The 23718-nt window shown below is 42.3% G+C and overlaps 1 pseudogene; it reads right to left on the bottom strand.

The window, feature by feature from the left end:
• Window positions 1-22789: 22789 nt before the first annotated feature.
• On the bottom strand, window positions 22790-22906 carry LOC126205932 (5S ribosomal RNA; annotated as a pseudogene).
• Window positions 22907-23718: the final 812 nt, after the last annotated feature.

Raw genomic sequence — 23718 nt, forward strand, 5'->3', positions numbered from 1 at the left:
ATACCTGCTAATGTGGGGGGGGGGAGGGGAAGGGTGGAGAAGGAGGCAGCTGGGACCCATGTGCAGGTTGAGAAAAACACATGATGTCATCCGGGGGATGATAGGGATGGGCGTGATCTTGGAGGCCGGTAATTACTTGGATAATTTAATTAATTTTCATATCAGTTTGATATCAAAACTGTGGCAGCACCCCCATCTCCGTTCTACTGCCATGTGGGTCGATGTTAGTGAAGAACACTTTTAAGGCGACAAAGACGCCATTATCAGCACCTCGTTGAGTTTTAATCAGGTCATATAGTAAGGGTATGAGAAGCTGGGTGTTCATGAGAAGCTGGATGTTCCTTCTAGAATATTGCAGAAGGACTTTGTAGGAATTTATCCACTGTAGATGACTTCCGACAGCGGTGGTCATGAAACTGTGTAGCACTACGGAGAGGGCACTATGGAGAGGGAAGAGGTATGGTTCTGGCACATCTTACTGCATCTCAGCATCAATCTGAGCAGAAATTGGCACCACAATGTCACAAAGAACTCCTACAAATTGATTACTTTAGGGCCAACTCCAAGCCTGGCGCATTGTAGCATGCATTCTATTGACTCCAAACGATCGCCATTTTCGACTTCGGTGGTGTCAAACGAAAGTTCATTATAGGGCGAGATGTGTAGTGTTTTTTGATGAAAACTGGTACTGCCTCGGTGGCAGTGATGGCCAAGTGTTGGTTACGAGCAGGCCAGTTGAGGGCCTGTAACGAACCCATTTGCACGATAGATGCAATGAACCTACATCTGGAGTTACGGTCTGGGGGGCCATTTCGTATGACAGCAGGAGCACTCTCGTGCTTACCCACACACCATGACTGCAAATTTCTATGTCGATTTGGCCATTCGACCTGTTGCACTGCCGTTCACGCCCAGCATTTTAGGGGGTGTTTTCCAGAGGACACCGTTCGCCCACGTATCTCAGTTGGAACCCAACATGCTCTGCAGCATATCGATATGTTGCCTTGGTCAGCTCCATCACCAGGTAGGCCTCCAATCGCGTATGTATGGAACATCATCGGGCGACAACTCCAGTGTCACCCCAGTTTTGATTGGTCAATGGAACAGGCATGGAAATCCATAGCACAATGTAACATCTGGCGTCTGTACAACACAATGCCACAATGCATGCACAACTGCACGCCTACATTCAACATTCTGGAGGTTACACCGATTTTTAACGTAGCTGCATTTCACGTTTGCAATGACTTATCCCACTCTTAGAACTACCTGTGAATTTGCGATGTGTCCAAAATTAAAGGAACAAACCGCTATTTTCCCGTCCTGTACTTAATTCACGATATAATCAGACTGTCAACAGATGTTCACGTTCTGTACGGAAGACGGCATTTTGTTCAATGGACAACGGCGCCAACAATGATGTCTCGGCACCTATCAAACAAGGTAGTGTTTGGCATGTAGTCCGTCTTCCACATTCACTGTGTACATAGTCACAGACGGTACAGTACTGTACAGAGAAGATGCCTACCAGATTCTCTGCGGCGGAGGGCCATAGAAAGAATGGAAGCAGGACAGTCGCAAACTGATGCAGCCTGATGGTTTAATGTGAATCGTTCTGTTGTTTATCGGCTGTGGTTATAGTTTGAGACAGAACTGTATCCCGAAACAAGGACAGGGCCGACCATGTGTGACTTCAGAAAGAGAGGACCGTTATTTGCCTGTAAGATCACGATGGTAACTGGCATCTGACCTCGGAGTGTCCACTGGACGTGTTGTATAGAGACGAACGGTATACAGAAGACTTTGGCAAAGTGGAATTTGCTGTCGGAGACCTTCACTATTTGTACCTCTGATGTGTCTTCATAGAAGAGAAAGTCTAGAGTGGAATTGTCAATAAGCCACCTGGTCGGTCTAACAGTGAGTCAATGTTCTTTTCACATATGAGTCCCGATTTGGTGTGGAGAGCGGTTTTAGACGTATTCGCACGATTTCGGAACCCAAACATTGTGGAAAGAGACCGATTTCGGGGAGGATCCCTAATGGTGTGGGAAGGGATTATGTTGACCAATCGGAAACTTCTTCATGAACTGTAAAGGTCAATCGGCAAGGTTCAACTGCTGTCAGGTATCATGATGACATCTTTGGGATCATGTTCGATTGTTGCATAGTGATGTGCGCCCAGAATTCGTATTGACGGAAGATAATACTCGACTTCATAAAACAATGGTGGTTGTTGTTTTCTAGGAAACGGAAGGTATTGCAAGCATGGCGTGGCCTGCTCATTCTTCCGATCGGAATCCCAAAGACCATATGTGGGATGCACTGGGGAGATGGATACCATCACGTCAGCATCCACCAACCACTGTCCAAGACTTGTGAGCAGCTCTACAAGAATAATGCGCGTTATTGCCTCAATATGAGACCGATGAGATCGTTTACAGCATGCCCCGTCGTTGTCAGGCCTGTTTTGCTGTCAGAGGTGGTCACACACCATACTGAGCACGTTAACCCGTCGTCGGAAAATGTGTGCAAATCTGTTAAGTTGGAAAAACCTAAGAACATTTTTGTCTATAGTTATGCATATTGCAATTTTTACGTTTCGTATCCTTTACCTTGTTTCTACTTTACTCTGACTTGTTTATACTGTTTCGCGGCAAAATAAAAGCATCCTTGCAAAATTTGCTTTGTTACTTTAATTTTCAACACCAGTGTATGCTGCCTAGGCAAATATATTCCTGAAATTTCATTACTGTACATTAATTATTTTTTGGTGCTCTAATTTTTTCTGTCAGTGTATTTGCCATATTTTTATCTTGCATCCAGTCGATGAAGAATAACTTAGGATGACACGGCGGTCAGTCGACAATTGCGCGGTCTTCAGGGCCTGATCGTGGGGTTTGGTTTCGTTTCTTTTTTGTGTGTAATTTCAAGGTTGTATACGCTGCAGCGTAAGGATTGTAGTAAAGAATATATGCCTGACAAAAAAAGTGGATCGCCCAGAAGATATGGTCAAATGTCAAGGTAACTTCATACACCTACACACCATCGGTGGGTATTTAAATGACTAGCGTTCCTAATGGAGAATGGGAATGAGCGTTTGGCGTCATTGGCCGGGAGGCCTCTTTCGGAGCAAGTCCGGCCGCCTTGGTGAAGGTGTTATTACATTCTACGCCACATTGGGCGACCAGCGGGCCGGATGGCGATGAAATGGTGATTAAGACAACACAACACCGAGTCCCTGAGCGGAGAAAATCCCCGACCCAGCCGGGAATCGAACCCGGACCCGTAGGACGGCCATCCGTCACGCTGACCACTTCTTTAAAAAAAAATTAATTTTTGTTCGTTTTTCGTTCGCTGCATCTGATCGGGGTGGACGTCGTAAGACACACTTTTAAGTTCGTTGTTGATCTATTAACTTAGTTTTTTTATTACAGAGGGCAGCCATCCCTCTGACCGAACACGCTGAGCTACCGTGCCGGCAACCACTCAGCTATCGGGGCGGACAGAGCTGCTAATGACTAATGAGAACCACCTCAGTCGTATTATTATACACTTATTGTGTTACGACCGCTTTCGCTTCTTTGAACATCTTCAGGCTGCCGAGTTGTGCAGGGGTCAAGACATAAATGGTATATTTGTCGTACGTAATGCTAAAGATATGGCGCACTGTGCACAGTGCCACGTCGGCTCGCCAAACTTCCGCCAAGCGGTTGGCAAAGGTTTACGGTCAGGGTTCTTGGACGTGGTCTTTAACATTATGTACCACAACCTGGCAATCTATGTCTTGACTTCACCACAACCCGACGACCTGGAGATGTTTGAAGAAACGAATCCATTCGGAACACAATAAATGTGTAAAACTGCAGCTGAGGTGGTTTTCATTAATCATTAACATTACTGTCAGCTGTGCGCTCAACATGATCGAGATTAGAGTTGCAGTTCTCTATGATAGGTACAATGGCCACCAGAATGCATTTGTGTTGTTCGATTGGTGTTATTCGTGTTTAGTATTGTTACCGGCCCTGATAGGAGATCTAGGCGGTGTCACCAGCGTCATTTGAGTGATAACTGTGAGAGATATGGATATGCTGGGCACCCAAGTAAGACAGTTGCAGCAGCACCCAACGAAGTTTGAAAGAGGTCTCATGGTGTCTCTCCATTTGGGTAGTTGACCGAATCGTACTATATTCAGATTTATTGACGATTTGGATTGGCCGTGGCCCGATGTTGGACTGCATGAGGCTTGATGGCAGGCGTACTCACCAACTCGTCATCAAGGTTCTGGCCAACCACATCTGTTCGTCATAAGGAATGCTTGCTGTATTGTGCACCAAGCGCATGTACCCTTTCACATCTACGCCTGCCATCAGAGAACAAGAAATGGATTCCCTGCAACGTAGTGTGTCATTCAGCACCGCTGGTCGGAGATCAGCAGCAGCTGGACAAGGGAATTGCCGCCCCCTGCGTTTGCTACTGCGACTGGGAAGCTTGGACTGCTGATTAATGGTGTTGCATTGCGTTCAGCAACGAATAGTGGATTTGCACAGTGAGAAATGACCTTCGTTCGCGAGTATGGCCGGGATCTGGTGAGAGGTCCCGTTCTTCCATTGTTTTGGAGAGGCACAGCAGTATTACTCCTGGCATCATGGTTGGGGGAACCATCGCGCATGATCTCAGGTCACAGTTGGTAGTGACTGAGGAGACCCTAACGCCACAACGGTTCGTTACGGGCATCTTCTGTCATAACGTATTACCTCTCACGCAACTGTATAGGGGTGGCATGTTTCAACAGGCCAACGGTCTTCCACAGATTGTGCATGTCTGTATGAACTGTCTACGCGGTGCTGAAGTACTCCCATGACGAAGACGATTCCAACAATCCGTCACTGATAGAACACGTGTTGGACTGCCTTGGGCTTCAACCTGTCCCAGTGCTAATATGCAGAATGTTAAGGACCAGTTACAACAGTTGTGCATCAGTTTCCTTCAAGAGAGGGTACAACTTTCCCAACTGAATCAGTGCATGCACCCAGGCCAGAGGATGTTTAATGTCATACTGATAAGTGGGCTCATTGTACCAAATTCTTTGTAAGTTTGTTGTGTAGTAATGGAAATAATATTACATACCCCCTCTTTTCACATACCCTTTCCACCTGTGAACTTCCATGTTGTTTCCTCCTCCCCTTCCTTTTGGGAGTTTCCCTTTTTGTGAGACAGTATCTTTAAATAAAACACCAAAACAGGAAAAAAAAATGTATACTCACATTTCTGTGCTTTATTATAAAAAGAAAATGTTGTTCACCAGTAGTCCGCATATCACATACAGGGAAAGGGGCAATACCCAACGGTTTTTTCCAAAATATTCCTCGTAGGTTGGCATATCACTTTGAAGATTAGGAGATTAAATTAATGTAGGTTTTGTTCCTTTGATAATGTTTGTTTTTGTAGCAAATAGTGGCTTCTGAACATTTTTTTCAGAACCTAAAATTAAACCGTTGAAACTTTTCCAGAGTCTTGGATAATATACTCTTGACCTAATTGAAATTCTTAGTGATTAATAATATAAAAGAAACTGTCTCAGCCAACATTATTTACAAAAGCTCAAGTTAATACATTAAAAAAAAAACAAGTTATATATGGCAGTTGTAACCCATAATAGTAACATTTTTTTCTGAATAGAGTACATACATTCCTTTGAAAATTTATTGAGTGTTCGAGCTGATGTCTTAGGGTGTTCAACAGCAAGCACATGAGGAACGGGAACTGGGGAAATAACCTCTCATTTGGGCAAATGGAGTGACATCAAACATCCTGAAGGATGTATTAATTGTATGGTAACATCATGCTCTTTTGTATTTAGTTCAGTGAGTATCACAAGGACCACATACTCGAATAATTATTAGCTACATGAGGTGATGGGATATGGGCTTGCTAGTTCGTAAGATAAGGAACAATTTATACCGAGATATGAGGAAGAAACGTTCAGTTGCTGACTATTCCGGTGTCACTGGACTGGTCTGGCCAAAATGTTGAAATACTTTTAATACTTCTGGACATTCTTCACGACAAGCACAAAATGTTATTAAATCAAAGGATTTCTTAGGAGAACAAAACCTGAAAATAGGGATGAAACTGAAACACGAAGTAAACGATTTTGTAGTAAGCGTTTACTGAAGTGATGGACAGTCTAGAGATTTACCATGTGTAAAAGATGTTGCAAGCACAGAGAAAAATCGTTGTGAAAGAAAAGGTTTTTATTTTCGGCAATTTACAAGAAATTTGTTAAAATCTGAAAGTGAATATCCAAAAACTAGAGTACGTTTCTGTACAATGAGTTCACTTAACCCCTAATGGCATGTTTAAGAAAGTGCTAACAGTACCTTGTTGCTATGTGTCTGCAACAGTTTTCAGAATATAATTCGCTAATGAAGGCACTAATATCTGAAGAATTCTATGTATGTATGGTAAGGCTCTGTAACGAATTTCCTCCAAAGAAAGCGGCTTCCAAGAATTTTTTTAAACTTCAATGTTAATAAAACCACTTATTTTCCTGAGTAGAGTATAAAGTCAGAACACAAATTATCATATGTATTGCAAATACTCTGACTTTGTAGAGAATCTTTCATGTAAATTAAAACTAGTTCCACGTTCTTATATTCCTAAATCTAAATCAAAATATTATAAGATATTTACAGATTCATTGGACATAAAGATTGGCACAGTATCAATGTACTTAAGTAAAAACTGCTCTTTTACTGACCAGAACATATCCCAGTGATACCACTGGGCATATGACTCTTGCAATGTGTATCCTATTCCAATAAATCAAAGAGTAATGTTGGGGAAAGATTAACCAAATATCTTTGTGTTGCATCTTGTGATGCCAAACGTGATATCTAGTTGTCGACAAAATTCCGAAACTGTGACTGAATTCATCGAAGAAACGTATTCAAATGCCTTAAAAATTCACAATTTTAGTATTAATGTTTTATCTTGTGACGCCTATTGCATCATGTATTGTGATCGTGAGGCCAATACTTCTGAAGAAGATATTTTTACAAATATTGAAACCATGTTCAAGGGATAATAAACCCTTATTTGCAACTGATTGGCAGATTTTTCAATCTGTTCTGTATTACACAGTTGATGTTTCACAGCCATGTTTAAGATTTTGCAGCCGTGTTTAAGATCACAATTTTAGTGATGTCTGTGCAGGCCAGTGAAAAACTAAATTTGATTTAATTAACTTACATCTTTATCAAAACGATTTTATTGTCAGTGCTAAGTGTTCATTCCTTATAATTAGCCACCAAAAACTGAATGTGATGGTACAAGGCGAACGCTTAAGAAAATGCGCAGAAGTATGTTTTACAAATAAACTTAGGCGATCAAGTACATCGTTTCAGCTTTGTACTGTTAACATCGCAAAAGTTAAGTTTTCTTATATTTCTGATGAATCTGTAAATGACATACGTTCTGACTTACAGAACGCTTTGCAGAATAATTGCTTACTGGAACGAGAAGCTCCCATAACTTTAAACTAATTGATTGTGTAGAGAATTTCGAAACATGAAGCATCAGTAGTGGTGTATGGCCCACCTTGACATATAATTTATGGAATAAAGTGACATCCTTTGTGAGAGAAGAAAATTAGTTCCCATGAAGATATTTAGGTTGTGTATATTCCAATCTGAACTAAATACTAACGAAGATGATGTAGCAATACAATTTATGCATACTTCAGTGCCACTTGCCCAAATGGCGGGATATTTGCAAAGTTCCCATCCCACAGGTGCTTGCTACTGTTGAATATCTTTAGACACTAACTAGAAAAATTTATCAATTTTGCGGAGGAAATGTATGCACTCCATTCAAAAGAAAACGTTATTGCTATAACTTAAGTCTAATGTATGTAATGTTGTGTAAAATTGAATTAAATTTTCTTTTTAAGCACTGGTGGTTTTGACTGTTTCGTTTTGTAAGTTTAATCACACAGAAATTCAGTTACAGCAAAAGGATATTATCCAGGACTCTTGAAATTTCTGTGGTTCTTAGGAAAAAACTTAGAAGCTATTATTTATCGCAAAACAAAACAAAAAATAACAAAGGAACAACAATATCATTAATTTTGTTTTCCTATGTGATAGCCCATGCTTTGAGGATTATTTTGCGAAAGCAAATTCGTAGGCTATCCCTTTCGTTTTATGTGATATTCAAGGTAATGGTGAAACTTTTTTTTTTTTTTTTTTGCAAAAAATGGTTCAAATGGCTCTGAGCACTATGGGACTCAACATCTTAGGTCATAGGTACCCTGGAACTTAGAACTACTTAAACCTAACCAACCTAAGGACATCACACACACCCATGCCCGAGGCAGGATTCGAACCTGCAACCGTAGCAGTCCCGCGGTTCCGGACTGCAGCGCCAGAACCGCACAGCCATCGTGACTGGCTTTTTTTTTTTTTTTGCAAAATACAATACAAAAATATAAATACATTTCCTGACTCAATTGCTTTATTTAAATGTATGAGTTTCGTTCTATGATTCATATTGCAGGGTGTATAACCTTCACATTTTACACTGTGTGGGTGAAAAAACGATAATTTACTTCCTAAATGTTAGCAAGTACCATTTTGTTCCATCACAATATTAAAAACGACAATAATTCCCAATTTTGGAGTGTTATGAAACTGAAGCAGAGATAAAATTCCAAAATGTGATATAGATACTTGTCTGCACAAGGAGAAGAAATAAGCCATGTTTCATTCAAATCTGAGACGGTGAGTGAGGATGTTTCTTCATGGCTGAGTTGACAAATGTGAACTTTTCCACTAAATATCCATCTAACTAAGCTCGCATATTCACTATTAAGAAGAAATAGGGGAGAGTGTTATACCTTGGTATATTTTTCAACTTTTGCCTCTAATGAGAACTGTCATAGAAGTTCAACATAGTTTCTTATCCCATTTTTAAGTGATGGCATTCATTTTTTATTTACTGCAGTTTTTTTCTGAAATTACAAAAAACAATGTGGACAGTTGAGGATTTTTTCAAAGGTGAAAAAATGTACCAAGGTGCAACGTTGTCACATATCTAAAAACAAATATTTTATTGAAATTTAAAGGTAGTGCAATCGAGAAAATCTTGTCAGTACTGCATTAAGTCGCTTATCAGTTACGCTATTACTCTACTACATGCCAATAACCAGTAATTCAACTCGAATTAAGCAGAAGTATTATTAAAAACTAGTCACAAGTCAAATAAATTTTGAAACTCAGGCTGTTGAAAACTAACACAGATTTACATTTCCAAGACAGATAAAACTGTTAAGACATTAAGGAAACTTAGTTCATTTATGAATATCACACGTTGCCTGGCAAAAGACGTACTCATGTTTGAAGGTACTAGATGGCGCACAATCGATTAAGTATTGTGTAACTGTCCTCACATTTTATAAACAGTTCTAACAATATAGAGCATTTTATTGAACATAAAATTCCATGCCTGAATTATATTCTTAATAGCTTTAATATATTATACAGTGTTTAAATGTGTACAACGTGAAATATTTACAAAAACTGCGCAAAACGCACCTCATGTCTAACAACATAAAAGTCTAGAGAAGGGTGGAAATTGGTTATGGAAATCGCTAGTGAACATTCCTTCATGTGGTTCTAAGATCAGTCAATAGAACGAATTATTGACGAAAAGACACCATGTCTTCCTAGCTACGCTATCCTCTCGTTACAACACATTCCTTTACATTAATATTTCAGCACGCTATATGTTGTATTTTCTATACACTTGTACCTTAACTACAATATCCTCTGGTTACAACACTTGCCTGTAAAATAACACAGCTTGTTTGAAAAAGAACTCCCTAGTTTTCAGTGTAAATTTAATGGGAAAATTAATGAAAAATTACATCAATGAGTACATATCATGAAAGAGAATTCCTTCAAGTTTTGTTTAATGTTAGTAGACTTCAAGGTGAGATCCATTTGTTGCCTTGCATTTTTTATGTGGCCCCAAAAGAAAAAGTCCATTGGGGTTAAGTCTGGGCTTTGTGGTGGCCAGCCCTGCCTACCCACCTTCCTGGAAAGCGAGTATCAAGAGCTGCACGCACATGGTTACTGTAATGAGGTGGGGCGCCATCTTGTGGGAAAAACATGAGCCCCTTTCCTGCCTCAATATCGTCCATTTGCGGAAAGATGCACTCTGTCATGATGTGACAGTAAACGACCCCATCCATTGTTTTTTCTACAAAAATGAAAGGACAAATCATACGATCTTCCATCAAACTGCACCAGACTTTAACTTTGGGAAAGTCATGTTGATATTGAATAACTTCATGTAGATGCTTTGCCCCCCCCCCCCCCAAAAAAAAAGAAAAAATTCTGCAGTTATGACGCTTAACTGTTCCACTGACATGAAATGCAGCCTCATCAGAAAAGAAAATCTTTCTTAAAAAGTTGATGTCATCATCAATTCTGTGCAGAAAGTCAACAGCAGACATACCTTTCGATTTTATCAGTAGGTTTTATATTATGTAACAGTTGCAATTTGTGGGCGTGCAACTTCAGTCTTTTACGCACAACATCATACACAGTACATTTAGGCACTCCTAATTGTAGACTACGTCTGGCCAATAACTTCTTCAGGCTCTGAACACACGAAACACGGATCTCTTCAACAATGTCTTCAGAAGTTCACGGTGTACCTGGTGATTTTGGTTTTAAAACGCTACCGGTTTTCTTGAAAGACTTAAACCAATGACGGATAGTTTTTGCTGCAAGTGGTTCGCCACCATACTAACGTCTACAATTACACTGCACTGTTATAACTGACTCGGTTTTCACAACACACTGCACTTTCTATTGCAGAGTACGCATTGTTGCTGAGTTGCTCTGCACTGCACACATGCCTGAACTGAACTGAGGGAACAGAGGAAAATATCAGCACTGGTGCCGTCTCAAGGTCAAGCAGACCTGCCAACTGCAGGGGAGCCAAACTTGTAGAGTTTAAGAATCAAACATCACAAACTAAGATAGTTTATGTCGCTTTGTACAGATTCTAGGACTCATGAAAACTAGGGAGTTCTTTTACAGACCCACTGTACTTCAGCACGTTGTATGTTATAATTTTCTGTACACTCGTACCTCTTAAAGTAGATGTTCCACGCGCCACCCGCGCATTTGGATGTAATATTGCCCCTCTTTTTTTTGTTAAGAAATCTTTGAAGCACCCCCTCTCCCTCCCCCCCTCCCAATCATCTCGTAAATATTTATAAGACATTACAATTCATTACTCAAGATCTTCAATCATATCAAAGGAAGTGCCGTTCGTTTCCCTTTGAAATGGGCTCCAGACAAAACAAATCCAGAAGGCTGAGGTCACGTGATGTGGGAGACCACGGTGAAGGCCTCACCCGAACTTGTAAGCTCCTCACCATCTTCTTGATGGCAGCGGAACTCACGCAATGGATAAAAGAATGTTAGCATTCTTCTTTCGTCGGTGATCACCAAACTACTGACTGACAGGTCATAGGCTTAACTCTTATTTCATACTAGTGAGATACACGAACTTTATCTCAATTACGTGCCCCGTCTACTACTAAACTAATACTACGCTGATACAACCTACGTCATCAAACTGAAACATTTTGAAAGCAGAAAAAAATACGGGGCACACACTGTGCATCTCCCTGCGTCGTGGTCACACACGAAATGAACTTGCATTTACAAACAGTACTGGCTCGTTTTTGAGATAAGCTGTGGTGTTTTAACTGTTGGTTGCAGATGTTTCAAATTTAATTTGCAGCAGTCTTCGTTTAATTTTAAATGGTGAAATAATTACGGTATCTTACAAATTTCACATTTTTGACCGCAATGGCGCGTTAGATGTCTTCATGCATATACCACATCCCTCAACCATTAGTCGAAAAGTTTGCAATACAAAAACATTTATACTAAAATTGACAGTGTATCATAGCGATATCAGTGGCTGCTCATAAACTTTAATACTAATTTTGAAAATGGCTCGCTTGTGAACTGGTGTTTACTTTAAGCTTTTTCATCTATTATCGTTTATTTCTAAGTTTTCCTTATCAGTCATGATACACCTTGTACATGCTGCGTGCCAAAAACTTCATGTTTCCAAAAAACGTTTCATGTCATTGTAAAGAAATGTATCATTATCAGTACATATAATAGTTACAAACAGAAAAGGCATTGGAGAAAGACTCCACGACTTTTACAAGTAGCCTAATGCGTTTCAAATGGAAACCCTCGTCTGACGCTGCATCACTATAGGTGAAACATCTTATCAGTTGTTAACGATGAACATTCAGTTCAGTAGCGATGACTATAATTGATCGTATCATTATCACGCAAACTGTCATGGAAAGAGCTGATCCGACCGTCAGTTTTGTCCAACTCTACTTGCATTTTAGATGAAAATACTCAAAGTCTCTTATCGGCGGTGACTCATTTCTGAGTCATGTTGTTTAAGACACCTAGGACGAGTGGGTGCCGTATTCTGGTAGCTAATACTGTCATAAAGATGTCCAAAAGTACCTTTAGGTTTAGGTATTGAATACTAATTCATCGAAATTTGCCATTTTCAGTGCTGCCTGATATCGACAGTTTCCTTTCTGTGGGCTCTGTCAGTTAGTATCGGCATATTAACGATACAGAGTTTCTTCAAGTGATCTGTACACAATCTGCAGATAGTCTCAGGGATCATGTTGTTATAACCGTGCGAAGGAAACTTCCATTTTTCCCATTTCCGACAGCCGCATCATGTGAGTACGAAAATGTCATACTGTGTGATGAGAAACTCGTCGAAACGTTAAATTTCATCGACCATCTGAATCGGGTGACACGTGGTGAATGTCAGTCAAGAAACTTTTTGCCTCTTGTAGCAGGACCCACACTTTTGAGGGAAGATGATGAGACAGCATTTCGCTGTAGTGTTACGGTAACGTCGACAGGCTTTTGTAACACACGTTCAGAAAAGCCTTCATAAGACTGAGTCGCTGAATATGCTGTACCTGCGTCCATATGGCCCATAAATCGTTGTATGAGGAAGAAAGTCTGGCTCCAAATTTTTATTCGCTTGGCAGCAGTTGTGACAGTGATGAATGTTAATGGGATGTGTAATTAGCTGATACCGTATCCGGTTTTATTGGTATTAATTTTAATCCTCGGCCGCACTCAGAAGCGGACAGGTTTAAATGTTTCTGCAGGTTGATTGGGAAATGAGTCAGTTTTTGTTGCTTTTCCAATGTTCGTCAGGCAGTCAGCAATTATTTTAACGGGTTCCAGTGACACGAATGTTTTTTCTTTGTATTCTTACTTAGTTTCACATAAAAATTCCGATTTTATAAATAAGCTTATTGTTTTTAATTACATATTTGGAAGAAAACTCTCATACAGTTATATGCAGAGAATTTCCAACAGTACCAACTTCTTCATTTCAGTTGCTGGCAAGTAACATTTAACACGCCAATAGGATTACTATATTTTAATGTGATGTAAATTCTTGCACCGCACAATACCTTAATAATCTCCATTCATACATTACCTACTCGTTCTCATAACAGTTCATTTTTCTGTTTTCTTCGTGATGCAATTTTAGAGCGGCTCCCGTTTTGGAAAAAGAAACCTGGGTAGGTTAACTGTATTAGTTTCACAGGCAAATTTTTGAGTTAAAGAGTGAATTAACGTAGACTAAGCGAAGCTATGCACTAGTAGTAACAGTACTCATAGTAGGAACCATTATTATTGACAACATAAATAGCAGGTTGTCCTATGGGGAAAGAGATAAGTAGTTGTTGGAAAGTAGTATTTTATAATTCTAGGGAGTACCTTCGTATACAAATACATAACGTTATGTTTTGGAATGAGTTGGTAATCTTGGCCACTAATGTAATAGGCCATAATTGTGAAAGGATAAAAAGAAAAATGAATAAAATGTGCTTTACATTTGCTGTCAACCTATTGCCAATCAGCATCATTTATCTGTGAGACCACTGATTCTACAACTTTTTAATCTGTGTTTTGTAACATGTTCATACACACTACGATATAGCTGTAGAAATTATACGTTGTGTGACAGACACAACAGCAAACTTAGAGCTTCTAGATTTTAGGGTAGAACACCTAGAAGTGTCATAAGCTCCTCTTTCGACGGGTGCGAAATTAGCTACTTCATTCCGTTACATGAGTACTTTCTTCTAGATTAACACGAGCTGATTTGTTTGAGGTAACGTGAACATAGGCAATGCGAATCAGTTGCGAACTGTTCAAATGTTATAACTGCGTAGGCCTCCGTTGCCAGAGTCAGTTACGACGGAAGTTTTCTGGGTATAAGGACTGGCGACATTGTAAAATAACTGTCACTGGCTTACTAAAACCGACGTTACGGCCAGAGTTGAAGCGGACTTCTCCAGACCAAGAGGAAAACCCCTGTAGTCGTGGTCAAAACAATTTCTTTCTTCCAGTGACTTTTATTTTACAAAATTACTCGAATCTGCACCCATAAAACTTTTATCTTCACTGTTCAGGTATTAATTTCGGGATGAGGTGGCCCACAAAACTCGACTTTGCGAGGATGGTGGTCCAGCTCCCTTTTCGGCCACCCAGCTTCCAGAGTTCCGTGAGTTCTCTTCATTAGATAAGAAAAATTCCTCGACGTTCCCTCTGAAAGGGCACTGACCACAGTCTTGACCGATCCCAGCTTGAGCACCATTTTTAATGAGTTCCCTTGGGATGTTAACCAAGAATCCTTCAATTACTAATTTTCAATGAAGACTTCTGTTACACTGGGGTTACAATAGATAATGATGTAGTGTTATTTTTTATGTATTTGAAGAATCTGCCGCTATTTTCATTGCTAAATGACACTTTATTTTTACTAAAGAGTGTGTTTTTCCACTGTGCTAAATAGAAAACTGTCTTCATCGACTGTGAATAAAATCTCTACGTGTGCTGGAAAACATTGAGTAAACATTGAGTGACGTCTCGCTCAAACATGATCCGAGCATAACTTTCCAAAACAGAGATAGTAAATCGCTACCCAATAAGGATTGCCACTGATTTACAGCCAATAGGAACATCACATTAAGCAAGAATGATTTACGTTAACGGTTTAGTTAGCACTTTAGCTAGCAGAGATAATACACTGAAGCGCTAAAGAAAGTGGTATAGGCATGCGTATTCAAATACTGAGATATGTAAACAGGCAGAAGGCGGCGCTGCGGTCAGCAACGCCTATATAAGACAACAAGTGTCTGGCGCAGTTGTTATTTCGGTTACTGCTGCTGTTACAATCGCAAGTTATCAAGATTTAAGTGAGTTTGAACTTGGTGTTATAGTCGGCGCACGAGCGATGGGGCACAGTATCTCCGCGGTAGCGATGAAGTGGGGATTTTTCGAAAGAACAGTTTCACGAGTGTACCATGAATATCAGGAATCCGGTAGAACATCTAATCTCCAACATCACTGCGACTGGGAAAACATCCTGCATGAACGTGACCAATGACGTGTGAAGAGAATCGTTCAACATGTCTGCAACCGCCCCACAAATTGCTGCAGATTTCAATGCTGGGCCATCATCAAGTATTAGCGTGGGAACCATTCAACGAAACATCATCGATACGGGCTTTTGGAGCCAAAGGCCGACTCGTGTACCCTTGATGACTGCACGACACAAAGCTTTATACCTCGCCTGGGCTCGTCAACACCGACATTGCACTGTTGATGAGTGGAAACATGTTGCCTGATCGGACATGTCCCTTTTTAAATCGTATCCAGCGGATGGACGTGTACCGGTCTGAAGACAACCTCATAAATCCAATGACCCGTTTGTCAGCAGGGGACTGTTTAAGCTGGTGGAGGCTCTGTAATGATGTGGGACGTTTGCAGTTGGAGTGATAAGGCATCCCTGATACGTCTAGAAACGACTCTGACAGGTGACACATAGAAAGTTTCCTGTCTGATAACCTGCATCCATTCATTCGCATTGTGCATTCCAATGGACTTGGGCATTTCCAGCAGGACAATGCGACACCCCACTCGTCCAGAATTGCTACAGAGTGGTTGCAGGAACACTCGTCTGGGTTTAAACACTGCCGCTGGCCACCAGACTCCCCAGCCATGATCATTATTGAGCCTATCTGGGATGGCTTGCAACGTGCTGTTCAGAAGAGATCTCCACCCTCTCGTACTCTTACGGATTTATGGACAGTCCCCAGGATTCATGTTGTCAGTTTCCTTCACCAGTACTTCACACATTAGTCGAGTCCATGCCACGTCGTTTTGTGGCACTTCTGCGTGCTCGCGGGGACCCTACACGTTATTAGGCAGGTGTACCAGTTCCTTTGGCTCTTCAGTGTTTATGCTATGTTTCTGTATGGTCAGTGATAATCGGCTTTCTGAAAGTCCTCCAGAGGCCTGATAAAAATATATTTAATGGAAATGCAAGTGACAATTCCTTCGTGTTTCGAGGTTTCTCAATAATCGTAATATAAGATTTGAACATGCATCTGTTTTTCCTTGAGTTTCAAAAAACTCACTTCGAACTTACAAGAAACCACGGTTGTGTTCAGTCCAAAGGCGGTGAAACATTTCATAGGTGATACTGTCGCAGTTGCCCCAGGTACGATTTTAGAACTGGAATAACCTGATGGTAAAGACCTTCATTAGTATATGATTTAAGCACTCGTGACTAGTCGGAGAGAGGCGATCGTCCCAAGAGAAAAATATCTTTAGTCATTATGTAATATGTCTGATCATATACAATACTTAGTTTCAATAATAACTTCGATCATTCTGAAAAGCTGTATACGACTATAGACAAGTATGGCAGCTATGTCTTTCAGACGGGATGACATAGGTAACAGTATCCTTAGCTAGGTCAAGAAAGTATTTACTACACAAAAGGGGAGATGGGGTACTGGATAAATTATACAGTCTAGCAGAACCCTCTTGAAGGACTCTGGGATTCTTACACTCACGTGGCGGTACATTTATTCGTTAATGGTACTTTTCGTTAATAACTAGAATGAATTCAGGAGTAAGTGTTCAGTTCACAACAACAATGCCAGGGGTGAAAATAATTTCCATATACATCCTTATATAATTAGCTTTCACAATGGATTTGAAATGCCTGGGCTAGCAGGCCAGAGCGGATTAGGTTGTGGAAAGGGGCCAAAATTAAGTTCCAGTCAGTTAAACTCAACATACAATATTATAACAAAAATGCAAAACACTCAAAACTTTAATCGACCTTCGTGATTAGATCGGCTGAAGCCCACACTTAAAATGGTAGATGGTTGGTTGGTTGGTTTTGGGGAAGGAGACCAGACAGCGCGGTCATCGGTCTCATCGGATTAGGAAAGGATAGGGAAGGAAGTCGGCCGTGCCCTTTCAGAGGAACCATCCCGGCATTTGCCTGGAGTGATTTAGGGAAATCACGGAAAACCTAAATCAGGATGGCCGGACGCGGGATTGAACCGTCGTCCTCCCGAATGCAAAATGGTAGACACAAGGCCTCAGAAGAAATTGAAATACAAGGTTCTTCTGGAGTTTTCACCGAAGAATATTTCTAAATCTTCAATATAATGGGCTGACAGCCTTAGCAATTTCATTTTAATGGAACTTGGCTGGAGGTCGCATATTAAGCAATAAGAAGAATTTCAATCAAAAGGCAGAAGGCCTTATCTTAAAACATTGAATGCAAAACTTGACTAAAGGCCTGTACAAAAGCATCACAATCTTATGCCTTAAGGGCAAGACAAGAAATTTAATTTAAGACATAGTAAAACTCGGCTGAAGGCCACACATCAACACAACAACTTAACGGCTTAAGGCCTTAAAACATTTTATGTAACATTCGGCTAAAAGCCCCATATAAGGTATAACAATCTTATGCCTAAAGGGCAATAATTCAAGATATATAAAAACTCGGCTGGAGGCCACACATCAACCAAATAACTAAAACTCAGACAGGGAAGTTAGTATGTAACAGACACGGAACAGCATTCAGAAGTTCTATGTGCTATGACATGAAATGCCGCCCCAGATCATAGCTTCTGGTTATCGGGCTGGATGACGGGCGACAGTCAGGTCAATATTCCACCGCTGTCCGTGGTTATTGGGGCCTGGAATCTCTCTGATTGAAGTAAAATTGTCCCCAGTGATGAGTCTAGCAACGAAGTGAGTCCCGACGACCAGCGAGGACGTGTCTGGACACGCCCCGAATGTCAGTGGGACACAAACGCTACAGTTCGTTCACATCTCAGTTACATTACTGGCCATTAAAGTTACTACACCACGAAGGTGACGTGCTACAGACGCGAAATTTAACCGACAGGAAGAAGACGCTGTGATATGCAAATGATTAGCTTTTCAGAGCATTCACACAAGGCTGGCGCCGGTGGCGACACCTACAACGTGCTGACATGAGGAAAGTTTTCAACCAATTTCTCATACACAAACATCAGTTGACCGGCGTTGCCTGGTGAAACGTTGTTGCGATGCCTCGTGTAAGGAGGAGAAATGCGTACCATCACGTTTCCGACTTTGATAAAGGTCGGATTGTAGCCTATCGCGATTTCGGTTTATGGTATCGCGACATTGCTGCTCGCGTTAGTCGAGATCCAATGGCTGTTAGCAGAATATGGAATCGGTGGGTTCAGGAGGATAATACGGAACGCCGTGCTGGATCCCAACGGCCTCGTATCACTAGCAGTCGTGATGACAGGCATCTTATCCGCATGGCTATAACGGATCGTGCAGCCACGTCTCGATTCATGCGTCAACAGATGGGGTCGTTTGTAAGACAACAACCATCTGCACGAACAGTTCGACGACGTTTGCAGCAGCATGGACTATCAGCTCGGAGACCATGGCTGCGGTTACCCTTGATGCAGCATCACAGGTAGGAGCGCCTGCGATGGTGTACTCGACGACGAACCTGGGTGCACGAATGGCAAAACGTCATTTTTTCGGATGAATCCAGGTTCTGTTTACAGCATCGTGATGGTCGCATCCGTGTTTGGCGACATCGCGGTGAAGGCACGTTGAAAGCGTGTATTCGTCATAGTCATACTGACGTATCACCCGGCGTGACGGTATGGGGTGCCGTTGGTTACAAGTCTCGGTCACCTCTTGTTCGCATTGACGGCACTCTGAACTGTAGACGTTACATTTCAGATATCTTACGACCCGTGGCTCTACCCTTCATTCGATCCCTACGAAACCCTACATTTCAGCAGGATAACGCACGACCGTATATTGCGGTTCCTGTACGGACCTTTCTGGATACAGAAAATGTTCGACTGCTGCCCTGGCCAGCACATCATCCAGATCTCTCACCAATTGAAAACGTTTGGTCAACGGTGGCCGAGCAACTGGATCGTCACAATACGCCATGCACAGCTCTTGATGAACTGTGGTATCGTGTTGAAGCTGCATGGGCAGCTGTACCTGTATACGCCATCGAAGCTCTGTTTGACTCAGTGCCCAGGCGTATCAAGGCCGTTGTTACGGCCAGAGGTGGTTGTTCTGGGTACTGATTTCTCAGGATCTATACACCCAAATTGCGTGAAAATGTGATCACATGTCAGTTCTAGCCGGCCGCGGTGGTCTCGCGGTTCTAGGCGTGCAGTCCGGAACCGTGCGACTGCTACGGTCGCAGGTTCGAATCCTGCCTCGGGCATGGATGTGTGTGATGTCCTTAGGTTAGTTAGGTTTAAGTAGTTCTAAGTTCTAGGGGACTGATGACCACAGCAGTTGAGTCCCATAGTGCTCAGAGCCATGTGAACCATGTGTCAGTTCTAGCATAATATATTTGTCCGATGAATACCCGTTTATCATCTGTTTTCTTCTTGGTGTAGCAATTTTAATGGCAAGTAGTGTAAATTATTATGTATAATTTAATTTAAATGGATTTTTACGAGCACTGTCAAACACATTTGCGGTGTTACTGCCAGACAGGGGTACGGAGCTGGCAGGTGTTTCCTGAGCTGTGTTCGCCGGCAGTGCGGCACTGCACACGCCGCCAGGTGGGACGCTCTCGTTAAACGGCTGTGCTCCGCGCATAAAGCGGCTCGTTCTGCAGCTTACGACCGGTGTTGACTGTCCCGAGAATACCGTCTATAACTTCTCGCTGCATCAGTTGTCAGGTCGTTGCAGTGGACTTGCTTTCTCTTGGACTGCCATTTGGCTGCTGGTTATTTACTGTGGTACTGAAACTCGGACTGTAGAGTGATTCTGTTGGGAACGATTCTACATTAGATTTCTCTTCATCCTATGGTGACTACGATGCACTAGGTGTATGATTGTTTGCGTCTGTATCCGCTCCACGGGAAATTATACTGTGTTACCGTTGATTTCTAATAGTTGAATCACTAAATGATTAATTAATACCTCTTATATTTCTAGTCAGCTTCCCACTTTAATTAAAATACGTTGACAGGGTAAATTACGAGGGCTATTCCGAAAGTAAGGTCCGATAGGTCGCGAAATGGAAACCACGGTAAAAATCAAAAATGTTTTATTTGCAACAGTTAGATACACCTTGCAGCTACTTATCTCCATAGTCGCCGACCCGACTTAGACGTGTATCGTAGCGTTGTACCAACTTTCCCATACCCTCGCTATAGAAGGCAGCCGCCAGTGCTCTCCGCCAATTCTCTACGCTGGCCTACGGCTCGTTGTCTTGTGCCGAAATGTTGTCTTCATAACCAGCGGTTCATGTGACCTGAGCTGAAACTCAGAGGGAGACAATTACGGGCTGTATTGTGGGTAATCTCACATTTCCATTTGAAAACGATGCAGGAGCATCTTCATTGCCCCTGCAGAATGCGGCTGAGAATTGTCTTGAAGACGAAACAGCACGACAGTTATGTAATGTTAGCTGCATAGCTTCAGGGGAAATTTCTCACCAGGCCCCCGTACTTGGCGGCAGACACTATTTTCTAGACATCTTTACGCACTCACTGCGAGCTCAGAAATGAGAAGAGCGACGTGATGCTAACTGGGGTTATACTAGAGACACTACCCAACACATCTGTGCAAAGCTTTATCGGATTTTCATAGTCGTTTCCATTTCGTGACCGATCGGACCTTACTTTCGGAATAGCCCTCGTATAACTGTCGCGTGTTTTTTCATAAGTCACCCATTACAAATGGGGATACACCAGTACATTCAAAACTGCGTGAAACGTTCAGCTAAACATGGGAGTGTGTGTGAAATAGAATGGCTGTTTGAAATTCTGCGCTGAAAATGGGAAAACATTAGACAGCATTGCGTTTTGACTAATAGTAGAAACTGACTACATTATCCACCATTCTGCAGAACCATACAAACTTGCGCGCTTCTGAATAGGGACACGGTTGGCAATTAAGTTATAAAAGGGGAAACTGTAAAAATTATTGACCATTATCAAATGACGACTGATTGCCTCGATTAACGTATCATAAAGATACTCTGCTGTAACTTTCTTTCTTTGCAATTCCTTTTTAGGAACAGGTGGTCCGTCCATGAAAGCATTTTTGCTTGTAGCGATTTCTCAAGTTGGTATCTAATTGTCTTATCTCACGCAGATGAAATGAAATTTATAACGTCTGTATTATCTACATCCTCACTAATATTTACCTCTCAGAGGTTATATCGTCCAGAAGACTTAGGACCGTCAACACAACGAAAGATTGATGCTTTCAAGCAGTTGGTCTGTCCATGGAACAAGCTGCTGTAACAAAATATTTATGTGGCTTTACATTGTACTACGCTTCTGAAAACGTTATATGGAAGTATACCGGTCAATAAATATGTAAATATGTCGCATCATGTGATTGCTGCAGTGCGGACCTGAGCCCCTCTCAGTTCAGACTAGTGCCGGGGTGGGCTGGCCCTAGCGCTGGCACTGTAGCCAGCTAGCCAGCAAGTGGAAACGGAGCCCGTGACACAGATGAGGTCTTCCTGCCCAGAGGAGTTGGGTAGATAGGCGCACCTGCAGCGACCTGGTACGCGAACGTCCGCGATGCATTCATAGTGCTCCCCCTGTCGGAGGTTCGAGTCCTCCCACAGGCATGGGTGTTTGTCTTGTACGAGTACTTAGCATAAGTTAGTTTAAGTAGTGTGTAAGTTTAGGGACCAATGACCTCAGCAGTTTGGTCCGATAGGAGTTCACATACAAATTTTTCTTCCTCTGCCCTTCAAACCTCTACCCTCCTTTAACTTTCGACACGATCTATCTCTAGATCACCGAGTGTTAATGGTAAATTATAACGAGACGTACGCAAACATCGCAGTACCCACATCTTGCGAGACCTCTCTTAGTGAAAACTAACCAATATGCAGAGATATCAGTAGACCTGTTGTGTTGGCCATCATGACCGGGTGGGCGTGGAGAGCCCACTTCTTCCCTCCCTCCCTCCCCCCCCCCCCCGCCTTCGACCACTCCCGACCCCACCCCTCTTTATCCTCTTGAAATACTTCATCTGCCTTGATTACGGAAGAAACCGTCATATGAGTACCAACATTTTTCCTTCATTCGAATTCACTTGGCTGTGACATAAAAAACACTCCGTCTTCGGGCCACGAGTGGCCTACCGGGACCATCCGACCGCCGTGTCATCCTCAGGGAAGGACGCGGATAGGAGGGGCGTGAGATCAGCACACCGTTCTCCCAGTCGTGATGATGGTATTCTTGACCGAAGTCGCTGCTATTCGGTCGAGTAGCTCCTCAATTGGCATCACGAGGCTGACTGCACCCGAAAAATGGCAACAGCGCATGGCGGCTGGATGGTCACCCATCCAAGTGCCGGTCACGCCCAACAGCGCTTAACTTCGGTGATCTCACGGGAACCGGTGTATCCACTGCGGCAAGGCTGTTGCCTCGCTGTGACATAATGTACTTAAAATTGCACAGAACATTGTTCTGACCACGAGTATCACCTGCAGGTGCCGTGCGAGGTCAGACACAAAAGCGCCACCTGCATTTACGTTCGAGCATTCATTTCTCGCGGTGTTACCACATTTTGACCCAACTCCTGTACGTGGCCGGTGTGTGTGTCAGTGTGCTGCAGGCAATCAGGTCTGAGCAGCTGCCGACACTGGGGAAGGCTGTAATTGGTAATAAGTCGAAACAGTGGTACTGTATCTGACGGAAAAAAAATCGCAGCACCAAAAAATAATTCATGTAGAGTAATGAAACTTCAGGAATACTTTTATCTAGGTAATATACTTAACCGACTGACATTGCAAGATCAAAGGTTAATGTAAGCGCGAGGTAAGCCACTGCAAATGTGAAATGCTGATACACTAGTAAACGTGTAACCGACAGAATGTTGAAAGCAAGCATACAAACCTGCATACATTAAGTCGTACATGTGCCGGATGCCAGTTTGTGAGGCAGAGATCCATGTCTGTTGCACTTGGTCGATCAACACAGGGACGGTTAATGAGCATCTGTCGTGCAAATATGAGATTGCTCGTGCTGTCATACGAAATCGTACCCCACACCATAACTCCAGTGTACGTCCAGCGTGTCTAGCACGCAGACGGGTTGGTTTCAGGCCCTCAAATGGCCCCCTTCTAACCAACACACGGCCATCGCTGACACCGATGCGGAAGCAGTTTTCATCAGAAAACATAAGAGACCTCCACCCTGCTCTCGAATGAGCTTTCGCTTGACACCACTTAGTCGCG

The sequence above is a fragment of the Schistocerca nitens genome, chromosome 1 (genome assembly GCF_023898315.1).
Source record: "Schistocerca nitens isolate TAMUIC-IGC-003100 chromosome 1, iqSchNite1.1, whole genome shotgun sequence".
In the NCBI taxonomy this organism is placed as follows: Eukaryota; Metazoa; Arthropoda; class Insecta; order Orthoptera; family Acrididae; genus Schistocerca; species Schistocerca nitens.